The following is a 12772-nucleotide window of genomic DNA, read 5'->3' as shown; positions in this document are numbered from 1 at the left end:
CTGGGCACTAGGCGGGCCCCGCGCCTGCCACGGACCGAGAACACCGGCATCCGCAGCCCGCAGCCCTGGAGTTTTCTGTCCCCGGCAGGCGCAGGGCCGCGGCTTCTCTCCCCTGCTGGGCACTAGGTGGGCGCACATAAATGCCCTGGCGGGCGCCATGGCACCCGCAGGCACCGCATTGGGGACCACTGCTCTAGGGGGGTGGGCCTGGGTTCTCCATGGCACCATTAAGAGGCAGTGAATGAAAAGACCATCTGAGCCTGTTTGTAAGGGAAGACTTTGATACCCCGGAAGGGGAGGACTATCGTGGCCTGGCTGGAGGGTCAGGCTGTGAAAACAGAGTACCCTCAGTCGCAAAAAGAGAGACGGCAAGGTGTGCAGCGAGCTGTGGAAGGGGGCACTGGACCTGGAAAGAGCTGATCCCCAGAGTGTCCAGGAGGAGGCACCTCTAGTGTGGACCCTGTGACAGTCCATCATTAGATGGAAATGGTGGTAGAATTATCAGTAAGAATGCAGAAAAGGCAAAAATGTTAAATATTTCTTTATTTGTGTGTGGGCTGGAAACATGATGTAGTCCTGTCACATAACACTCTTTCCTTTCCACCCAGTATTTCAGGAGGATGTTAAACAGCTTCTACTAAAGTTAGACATTTTAAAATCAGCCGGTCTGGACAACTTGCATCCAAGAGTTTTAAAGGAGCTGGCAGAGGAGCTCACTGGATCATTAATGTTGTTTTTCAGTAAATCTTTGAACATCAGGGAAGTTCCAGAAGATTGGAAGAAAGCTAATATGTGAAAAGAGTAAATGGGATGACCTGAGTAATTATAGGCCTGTCTGTCTGACATTGATCCTGGGCAAGATAATGAAGCAGCTGATATGGGACTCAATTAATAAAGAATCGAAGGAGGGTCATGTTGATTTGCATAATGTACATGTGTTTATGGAAAATAGATCCTGTCAAACTAACTCGATTTTTTTTTTAAGAGATGACAAATTTGGTTGATAAAGATAGTAGTGTTGATGTAATTTACTTCTGTAAGGCATTTGAGTTGGTACACATTGAACGGATGAAAAGCTGGCTAACGGATAGGTCTCAAAATATAATTGTAAATGGGAATCATCATTGAATGGGTGTTTCTAGTGGGGTACCACAGGGAGTGTTTTTTGGCTCCATGCTATTTAACATTTTTATTAATGATCTGGAATAAAACATAAAATCATCACTGATAAAGTTCGAAGATGACCTAAAAATTGTGGGAGAGGTAAATAGTGAAGAGGACAGGTCCCTGATACAAAGCAATTGGGATCTCTTGGTAAGCTGGGCTCAAGCAAAGAATATGTGTTTTAATACAATTAAATGTAAATTTATTCATGTAGGAACAAAGAATGTAGGCCATACTTACACAGTGGGGGACTGTATGCAGGGAAGCAGGGACTCTGAAAAAGATTTGGAGTTGTGGTGGATAGTCAGCTGAACATAAGTTCCTAGTGCGATGCTGTGGCCAAAAGAGCTCATGCAATCCTTGGATGCATAAAGAGGGAATCTCGAGCAGCAGTAGAAAGGTTATTTTATCTCTGTATTTGGCACTGGTGTAACTGTTGCTGGAATACTGTGTCCAGGTCTGGTGCCCACAATTCAAGAAGGTTGTTGATAAATTGCAGAGGCTTCAGAGAAGACCCACGAGAACGATTAAAGGGTTAGAAAACCTGCCTTCTAGTGATAGACTCATGGAGCTCAATCAATGAAGCTTAACGAGGAGAAAGTTAAGGGCTAACTTGATTACAGTCCATAAGTACCTACCTGGGGAACCATATATTTGATAATGGGTTCTTCAGTCTAGCATAGAATGATATAGCACTATCCAATGGCTGGACGCTGAAGCTAGACAAATTCAGATGGGAAATAAGGTGTACGTTTTTAACAGTGAGTAATTAACCATTGGAAAAACTTACCAAGGGTTGTGGTGGATTCTCCATCACTGACTATTCTAAGATCAAGATTGCATATTTTTCTAAAAGTTCTGCTCTAGGAATTGTTTTGGGGCAGTTCCCTGGCCTGTGTTCTACAGGAGGCCAGATTAGATGATCACAATGGTCCCTTCTGGCCTTGGAATCTATGAAACCATGGAAATACTCTGCCTTATGCACAGAAATGCTGCCGATTTTATTATCGTGGATAACGTGTTGAGTTCAATACTTTAATGAAGTGGCTAGTGTGGTGTATGTGTGTGTCACCACTGCCCTAAGCTATGGGGAATCAGAACTGCTTAACTGTGTGTCCTAGGCCCTATATTGCTAACACATATTCTCTATCAGCTGAAATGCTAGAGCCCTTTGCAAGGGTACCTTTACAAGTAGAGACCTGCATGGTCAGGAAGGGTTTTCCCTCCTCCTCACCATGTATTCTGCAGGGGGAGGGTTGCTCTCCTTTCTCTAAAGCATCAGGGATGGTCCTGGTTGGAGATGAGATAGTAGGAGCTCTGGCCAAGGCTCTGAGGAGGCACCAAGCATTCTTTCTGTCAGGTGCTTGGTTGCCTGGTTCTTGCTCATATGCTTAGGGGCTAATTGATAGTCATATGTGGAGTTGGAAAGGCATTTCCCCCCAGGCCAGATTGGCGGTGACCTTGGGGTTTTGGGGGGTTTTTGGCCATCCTCTGCAGTGAGTGGGTACAGGTCACTTGCCAGGATTATCTGGGTATATCTTGCTTAATTGTTTCCCTGCCGGGATGTAGGCAGTCTGGCCTAGTAGTTAGAGCAGGAATCAGGTCTAGTGGGTGGAGCAGGTGTCCATGTTGGGGAATGAAGCCAAAGGTCAACACCAGACTACCAGTTACCAGAGCCAGAGGCCAGCCAGAGTCAGAACCAGGAATCGAAGCTGAGGGTGAGAGACGGGGTCAGAAGTCGGAGGCTGTGGTCAGAGCTAGGACTGGTAGTGAGGCAAGGATCAAGCCTGGAGCTGGAGCACAGTGGGAACAGGAGCAAAGGTGGGGAGAAGGCAAGAGCCAGGAGCAGAGGAAGAACAGGATTGGGTCCAGGAGGCAGGCACAAGCAGGGTCCAAGGCAGCCACAATGGGAAACCACCCTATTGCTCGGATAAACTTCCTGTTCCTCTTCCGGGCTTAAATAGTATAGCTGGACTAATTGGTGGAGCTGTGTGATGCTCCAATCAGCGCTCATCTGGGTGGTGCATTGGCTGGGGCTACAGTCCGACTAGCGCCTCAGGATGTGGCTGCTGTCTGGGGACTCCCAGGCCTGGGTTCAAGACTTGGGACATTACATCAGTGTTCTAATTCAGCCCGGGAGGGCAGGGGGCCATAGCCCCATCACTTTTTACTCGCCTTAAGGGTGAGTGATAGCGGGAGGGGGTGGAGAGCGGCAAATAGGGGCGGGGCCTCAGGGGAAGAGGTGGCGCGGGGGCGATGCCTTGGGGGAAAGGGTGGAATGGTTAGGGTGATAGTGGGCTCCCCCACTTCTATGGAGCTTCTAGCGTTCCTGGTTCAGCCCCTCTCTGGTTGTAACATATTTAGCAAGTGATGATGCAGATCTCAAAAAAAAACGGGGGCGGGGGAGGCGGGCAGTGTGTTACCTGGATGTGAAGGGGACAAAAGCATTCCCTGGAGGTGAAGATACTGAACGTTTTAAGCCAGGGAATAGATAAACTGAAGGAGGATTCTGCATGCAGTCCCTCCCCCATCCCTTCACAGCCCCAAATAAAGCACTGGATGTTTATAGAGTTTAATACAATGGTTCCCACAATGGACAGGCAATAAATGAATACGTAAGCAGCCTGGCTGGCTCTTCTTATATTGGAAAGTTTCCACATTTTAAATCCTGTTGTCAGTTGTGTAGCCCCCTTATTATTTCACTGCTCCAGATCTAGGGATCTGACTTATTTTGCTATGGCTCTGATTTATACGCTTTGTAGGCTGTAAGAACTGGGTCTTAACTAAAAAGTAGGTTGATTTTGCTGTAAAGTCCTGGAATGCCTCTTGTCTGGATATTCTGTGTGTACAGTAAACCTGCTCTTTTCATGAATTAGCTGCGGAGTTTAATTATTAAAGATGTTTTCTTATATGAGTAGTAAGACAAAAGGTCAGATACAAGATAAAGGAAGATAGCAGAGTTGAGGCAGCATAGATTGATTTATAGTAAGAATAAATATTATAAAAGTTGTAGCTATTTTTTAAATTATTCCATCCTGCTTCCATCATTGAGTCGTACTGAATTGGACTAAACCAGGAATACAAACAAACCATTACAGCTGTGGAGGAAAAATGAAGGAACGGGTCTTTTCAGCATTCTTAAAACTATTACATTTCCATTTTAAGGGTTCTACTTTTCTAGTTTTGTACTGGTTTACTGCTCTTACGCTTTTCATGAGTGGTTCCAAAAATATTTAAACGGCACCAGCTGAGAAATGAATGTGGAGAAGCACACTGCCAAAGGACCAGGGAGCCAAAGAATTGTTATTAGTGATCAATATTTTCCTACCTATACTACTTGCTCTACATGCGCAAGGCAATAGCATCAGGCTCATCCCAGCACAAGAAGTCATCACGAAAGAATCAAGGGCACAATGGGGTATTTATTTTAATCTTTTCCATGAATCCAATTTTTAGCAAGCTTTGCATGTGCTCTCTTTTTAAAAGGGTGTTTTCAGCTTATCTCAAACCTGCCTATCTGCCCTGCTGGCATATCTGTACTCCTGAAAGGTTAAGGAATTGACGGCTCTCAACACAGATGTCTTCTGTTTCAGTTTATCTACAGGCCAGGTATGACAGAAGCAGCCATAATGCAACCTTTCCCCACTGTTGCCCTGTCAGTGACCTCAACCCTGACCTGCAGAGACCACCCTCTCCAGGGATTTGGAGACAATTCAGCCTCCATGCCTGCTTAGCTGTGGGCCCCTCCGCAGCAAGTTTGTGCTAAATTACAAAGCAGTGATTTGAAAATGCAGAGATTTTTTTTTTTAAAACCTGTGGATTCAGCCAGCCTGCTATCAAACACATTTCTCTTTAAAAGCCCAGATTAGTTTAAAATTCTATTAGGAGAGAGAAAAGTTCAGCCTCTTATCAGCTAAAGGATCCAGCCCCCACACACTCGCCATGTTTTACGTAATCCTACGCTCTGTTACCAATGGGAGCATGGCTCCTTTCCCACCAGAACACAGAATTCATCATTGCTGCAACTTGAAGGGAGAAAACACCATAAATCCTGCAGTGGAAAGTGGTGGGTCGGAGCAGAATTCCCCTGCACTCCTCTGGCTCTGTCGGTCTGTCCAAGCTCTAGCCTTTTTTCCAGAGAGTTCTGGAATTAATTTTTTTTTTTTTAGCTGTGCTGGCTGAAGGAGATTTTTACTCCATCTAAAGGAATGAAGTCTAATATTTTCTTAATTGCCCCTTTCACCACCATAAAATCTATTCCCATTGTCTTTCTTCACTCAGGAGAATCCCAAGACCAGAACAGTAATATTAGAACATCCTTAGTATGCCTATTGAAATAGCAGCAGGCACCGGCAGAGTTAGTCTCTTGTAGTTATTGAATTTGCTTGCAATTAGTAGAAAAACAAACTTTACAAAATAATAATCCAGCATTCTTATTTCTAAAACCCACCACACAACTAGTGGTAAATCTGATAAAATATGTACACTGTAGTTTATTACAGGAGTTTTTGCAGTGTATGACTATTTTCTGGTACAAGATGATGGTGTTTCTAATAAATCAAGACCATGCTCTGGATTGGGAAAAGAAATAACGGGTAAATATTTTTTAGAGTCCAATCCTTAAATCAGTCAAGCTCTCTTATAGGATCAGGCTCTTAACTTGGTTGAATGAATGTGACTCATTTATGTCTGAAAATTTTAATACATAATTATAGCAGTAAATATTGAATTCATGTCACTATAGAAACTATAGACTCAAGGTATATAACACCACACCATTTTTATTGTTGGGTGGAATTCTACTATGAAAAATTGTTCACTGATAGAAATGTCAAATTTCTGCCCTGCTTCAAATTCAGATGTATTGGTTTTCAGGTGTATATATTTGCTAAGCAAAACTGATAATTTCACAACAGCTATACTTACCAGCACATACCACTGTGTTGTAAGAGAGAGAAATCTTTTCTCAAGGATGGGACTGGAGGAGAGATGGTTTTATTGTCGGATCACATCTAAACATTCCAGGGCCTCGTTGCCTTATGCCTGGTGCAGTCATTTACATTAATGTAGATGGGGTGTAAAATGGAGACTCAGGCCCTAACTCTGCAAGGAAACTATTAATTTTTTCTCTTGCATTCCAGAAAATTCTAATATGCATGTATTTTTTTCCAAAGCACAAAAGATTCAGGCATGCCTTATAGGTACATTCCTAAACCCAACTAATTCATACATTTTTAAAAAACGCAATGATCTCTTTTCTATCAGCTAACATGAGCCATAGATTTAGTATCTTTATCAATAAACAACAGCAGACAATATTAAGTCCAGCTGAAGTATGTCACTGAGGTTATCAGAGGACAGACAGTAGTTCCTTTTGCCAGAACAGCTAAGGTCTTTGGGTTAAAAGCCAAGGGTCATCAGCCACCAGAGCCTCATGTGGCATGGATTAAATCAAAAATTATCTTGAGTGGCATTACAGCAAACTACACAGAACATTAATCTGAGATCTCAGCCACTCCGTGTATAAATCACTTCACTCGTAATGTAGGTTTCAGTTTTACTGGAGTTGACTTGTTTTTCTCGCAGAGAAGCCAGTGGTTCATCCGAACCTGATCACTTTTGTTGTTGTTAATCCGCTGCAGAAAGTCAAAGCAAGGTCCACAGCACAGTAATGAAGAAAATTGTTTTTCTTTGTTGACTTCATTTTGCTGGCACTGTGCTTATGAGGAGGAGATCAACCTAAACTACTGTTTAAAAGCCTGGCAGCTCTATCAAATGGAATAATCCATTTACCAAGCCAACTCATAACTTTTTGATGAATATTTGGTACGTTTCCTAAAAATTAATTGCAAAACAGATCGGAACAGGTCATCCAACATCTGTTTGAAACAATTTCCCCAGATTGCACAATCTTTCGTAGATCATGCAAATATTGGGGTGAGCGGGAATTCATTAGGCCATGGCCCTCTAAATTCTCCTCTCTCATTCATTGTTAAAATGGTTTAATCTGGGAAATGATTGCTTAGGTGATTTTTTGTTTGTGTGTTTCTTTATGTACAGCTTGGCTCAGCTGATGGTACCTAGAAGAAGCCAACTCTTCCTAAAGTGGGTCAGATCTCTATGACTCCAAGGATGTGATCACTTATCTGTCCTCTGCTTCAGACAAAATAAAAGGGCCAAGAATTAAAAGCCTGTTATTTTGTACATGCATCTTTTTTTGCCCTGCAGTTTGCAGCGTTGCTATTTTGAGCTATTTCCATAAAGCCCCAGGTGGTGGCAGCAGAATTTTTCCCCCCGGAAAGCGAGTTCCAGAGGAAACTGAAAGAAAAAGCGAGTGTAACTTTTACAGCACCTCCCAGTAACTTGCTGGAAATCCTACATGTGCAAAATTGATATCTTTAAAATAAAAGCATGGAAATGTCATAACAATATCCTGTCCCAGAAAGGATATTTGCGGGATCCAAGCAAAGAGATGACTTGTAATAAGAACACTAGGAAAATACTTGCTTGGAGTTGTCGAGCACTATTAGAATATAATTGTAATACCTTACACGTAGCAGGTCAGATTTTCCAAAGAGTTCTGCATCTAGTAACTCCCACTCTGACCATTTCATTAAGGTGCCTGAGTTTAAAAAATGCTCATCTCCCACCGTATGGCACTTTCATTTTTGAAAATCTTCTCCAGAGGATCTTTCATCTAAGGATCTTATAGGACTTCGTAAGCATTAACTCCTGAAATTTGCAAAACCTGTGTGGTAGTTCAGTATAATCATAACTTTTACACACTTAGGGAAACTGAGGCACATACATTGAGCAACTTGCCCAAGCTCACATAGTGACTTAGTGGCAGAGCTGAGAATACTCCCCAGGATTCCTGACTGAGAATCCATTCCTCTAACAATTAGTTCACATTTACATGGGGACTTTTATTGCACACACAGATTCTTGGGAGTTTTCTGTGGTTTTATCTGGTGAACTGTAATATTAAATCACTTTCTAATGTTGAAGCAATAAGTCCTCTTTGTGCAAACCCTTCCAGGCAGGACAGTCTGTATTTTTGTGTATTGTGCAGCACACACGCCACCCTACACAGATAATAAATTATTGTGCAATTTAAATAATGATACAATTCAGGAGTGTGTAATATTGCTTTGGGCTCATCACCAAGCCAGCAACTTTTGCATGCCTTCTGAAAATGATTTTTACTGGTCATTGAGAGAGCACTCTAGGAGCTCCATCAGCTGTGGTTGTAGAAGGCATCGGCCCTGTGATCCCATCTGGAGGAACAGACTTAGAAAAAGGCTAAAAGAAGGGAGTGAAGTTAAAGCTGGAAGTCCAATTGGATGTGCTGAAGCTAATCCAGATTTAGGAATGTAGGAATTACTATAATGGATCAGAGCCAAGGTCTATCTACTCCAGTATCTTATGTCTAACAGTAGCCATTTGCTTTATAGGAAGGTGCAAGAACCCTGCAGTAGACAGACATGGGGGATAATCCTGATCCCGACTTGTTCGTTTGGTTTAAACACCAGTTTTAATATCCCTTCCAAAAACTTTGTTGTCACTTATTATGACAACTCTGGATAGTCTGGATAACTACACGAATATCTTGTGCTACTCTAATGCCTAGGAACCTGATGATAAACCAGCCCCCTCCCCCCCCCCATGAGGCTAGGTGCTATACAAACAACAAAAAGCCAGTCCCTGCCCCAGAGATGTAACCATTGGGAGTTGGCAGCATGATTGTCAGAGGCTGCCAGAAGCACTGGAAATCACTGGAGTAAACAAAACAAAAAGCTTGGGGGGTGTTTAACTGGGGCAAGCTAACCCAACGGAAGCCAGGTTTAAACTGATGTGGAGTAGCGCCACACACAGCTGCCTCAGGTTAACTAAATTGGTGCCACAGCACACATTAGTTCAACCAGAGTTGCTTGTATGTGTAGTTAAATCCCAACAGGGATCCTGGGAAAGCCTAAAATAGATCGGAGGAAGAAAAAATTAAACCTTCATTTCCCCCCGCCCTCAAACCCGCATCTTCCTTATGAAACCACCTTATTCTCCAAGGTGGCATAAGCCAGGCATGAAAACCACCTGGGAATGCTTAAAATCATGTTGCAACCCAGTGTGAAATTAAGGGATGCCAAAATCTGACATTGTGCCGGCTGCATTTGCCAATAGGCATCCACAATAGGCTTTGCAAACAGGTGTGACTAGCCTCGGCTCTCTGCTGAATCCGCCTGCTCCTCTGTGCACCTTGATTTTGGAGGGGGAGCTGTGAGTGTCTTCACCCTCTTTTCATGGTCAGGTGATGCAGGTGGTAACACTCCATAACCCCTTTAAAAAAAAAAAAGTATGCAAAAATATCAGCTCTGCTATTGCATATCTTTCTGTGCCAAATATTCCAGTAAAGCAATTTGTGTGTGTGTGTGTGTGTGTGTGTGTGTGTGTATACGCTCCCCTGAACTTCCTTCTAAAACGGGTTCTCAAACTGCCTCCAGCATTTATAATGGTGTTAAATATATAAAAAAGTGTTTTTAATTTATAAGGGGGGGTCGCACTCAGAGGCTTGCTATGTGAAAGCGGTCACCAGTTCAAAAGTTTGAGAACCTCTGTTCTAAAAACCCCCGATTCCCCTCCATCCCTTGTTCTTTTGAGGCTCTGCTTTGAGGCCAACCTCCTTGTGTAGGTGGAGGACTGGTTAGGATCCCTTCAGTCCTTTAACTGTATGGGGGAGGTTTCTTTATTCACTAGGATGAAACACTCCTCCCCCTCATGAAGTGGGTATGTTACTGCTGCAATATTCCCAACCTCTGTCAACTCAATAAAAGGACCCAGGGAATGGAAGTGCTCGGGAAAGCAAAAGGTGGGGGTTATTGAAAACTCTGGAGACTGAAATCCCCTAATTATCCACAACCTAGGATCAAGCTCCATCAACAGTGCAAGCTTCCTCCATGCTGTTGAGGCAATGCACTTAAGCCTGGCCCCGGGGGGACCACTTCAATGGGTGAGAAGATAATTCATTCTCCATGTGCCATTCAGTCCTTTGCCAAGGCTGCCAATAAGGGGGGCAATTAGTAGGAAACATTTGTCGTTGGTTTTGTGGTGTTGCATACCAGCTTGCTACAGACAGGATGGGGGCCCACCAAGCTCCTTTCATGCAAGCTACTGAACAGCCATCAGACTCAATCACTGCTGACCTGGGGTACATTCAAACTGGCAACCTGAGGTGAGGGACGCTCTCCATGGTCTGTCTCTTGAGCTAGCCAGGCTTGTACAACTTTAATTTCCTGACGATGCTAAGTTAGTCCAAAAGGCTTAAGTTGGTGGTTCTTCTGTTGCAAAAAGTCAGGGAGGCTGTCCCTCCTTGGTAAGACACAGGGCTGGATTCTTTCCTGGTGTAACATGACTGCATTCAGGGGGATGAAAATGACCCATAACCAGTTTCTGACTAGATGAAAGGCAGCATGGTTTAAAGGATAGTCCACTGAACTGGGACTCTGTAGACCAGCATTTCTGTTCCTGGCTCAGTCACTGTCCTGCTGGGTGATCCCCAGCAAGTTGCTTCACATCTGTCCTTCTGTTTCCCCTCCCACCCACTGTCTGTCTTGGCTATTTACATTGTAAGTTCTATGGGTCAGGAACTCTCTCTTACTATATATATGTACAGTGCCTAGCACAATGGAGCCCTGCTCTCATTGGGGCATCTCACTGCTACCATTCTTCTAATTACTAGCTTGTATTGTCTTCCTATCCAGACTGCCCTTTGGGAAGTGCTTCTATTTACTACTGTAATAGTGACATCTCTTGGAAAGATCTCTTTGGAAAATTGTTGCAGTACAGTTGGCATTGTTGCCCTCTCAGAGGAGCTTTGATATAGTTGTAGAGCACTCGAGCATTCACTCACAATCACAGCTTCTGCGACTGAGTCGTTTTTCTCTAACTAGGTGAATTAACTCTAATACCCTTATTTGCTATCAACCTTATAAAACATAATAAAAAACAGATGTCTCTTCTTTAACCTGATGTGCTATGAAAGCTTGATGGCCTATTTCCACCCCCCCTAGATGGTATGATAATGCTTTTGCTCTTGTGAATTCATTGTAGAGTCTGATGAAAAGGAATCTGGAAATACATTAATATGGAAAGATCTTGTATTGTATGGATTTAGGATTTTAGCTTCGAGAAAGTAAACCATCTCCATGTCTTTCTGTATGCTGGAAGTGGGTTGATCGGAGTGAGCTTGATATGCCAGTCCTGCTTTATAACTGGCAGTTAATATTGGAGTGATGCACTTCAAACTGACAAGCACCCTGCGTGTGCAAATGGAACCACAGTATCCATTTTATCGTGGTGCTACTTTAGACGCTAGGGCCTACTCCTGAAAACCTCCTGAAAGTGCTGAGTGTCCTTAACATCCATTGCATTCACAGGGATTTGAAGTTATGTAGTACCTGGCAGGATTTGGGCAAAAATCTGGTATCCTGAAGAAACACTGACAGTAGCATTTTGCCTCTCACCTTAGATCAATTCAACAAAAGTCACAGATTCTAAGTTCTTTACAGAAACAGGCTACATGATGCACATGTCTGACTTCTGCATTCTTCCAACAGGACTTGCTTTATGTCGCTATTTCAGGCACTAGCACAGTCATGTCACCTTATTGGCTCTTTGATGTACCAGCTGCTCAAGTGTCAATGCTCTGTTTATTACCAAGAGCGTATGCAACGTTTCTGCATCGATACAGTACTATGAGATTTCAATGTATACATGTGGCTACCTCACTTCCCCCCCCACCAAGTATAAGAATAATTCTGCAAGAGGAGAGCATGCAAAAATTGTAATTGCACGTAACTCAATCCCAAACAGCGCTTTTATGTGCCCAAGGAATATTATCAGAAAGAGACTGGAGGACAGTTAAGCCAAGGAAATATTGGGGATGTGTCCTATGAGATCTAAAGAGATGGGGGGTAGAAGCAACGCAATAACTCCAAACCTCAGCAGAAGAGAGAGAGAGAGAGAGAAGGAAGAGTTCAGTAGTTGAGAGGACTTCTAGAACATAGTGGTGTATGTGGAGACTGTGTAATCATGGTTGTAATGGCTGATAACACCTGATAAATGTGCCAAGGGTGATCAAATAAGGGAACCTAGGACTGTGTGATTAGAGAGGAAGGAATAGCTCAAATGCATGGGGTGTATAATATATACCTGTGAGAGTTGGAACAGAGTAGCCATAGAATTCATTCTTTATTAGTCATCTTGTAAGAGCCTGACTAAAGAAAAGGCCCTGTTCTGGAGTCCCGCTCCCATGAGCAACGATGCTCTTGTTCTTAGTCATTTTGACTTCCAGTTGAACAAAATGTTGTTTCTACTGAAATAATTTGTTTTCCAGCTCGGGTGGCAACGTTATTGTGGTGGTTGGTTGAGGTTTCTAGGGCAGTGATTTGATTTTACTTGTCATTTATTAAGCAACAGACTAGTTCCTCATACAAAATCCTAATAAACAGGCAGCTCATATCAAGTGGCAGTTCTCCCAGGCACAGGCAGCATTCATTAGATACCCTTCTTCAGTAGTTCACTCTTATGTGGCTTTTACTTTTAGGGTTGTCTC

The sequence above is a fragment of the Terrapene carolina genome, unplaced genomic scaffold (genome assembly GCF_002925995.2).
Source record: "Terrapene carolina triunguis isolate 2854851 unplaced genomic scaffold, T_m_triunguis-2.0 Scaffold33911, whole genome shotgun sequence".
NCBI classification, from domain to species: Eukaryota; Metazoa; Chordata; order Testudines; family Emydidae; genus Terrapene; species Terrapene triunguis.
The sequence above is the reverse complement of the archived record's forward strand: the minus strand, read 5'-3'. Positions refer to the sequence as shown.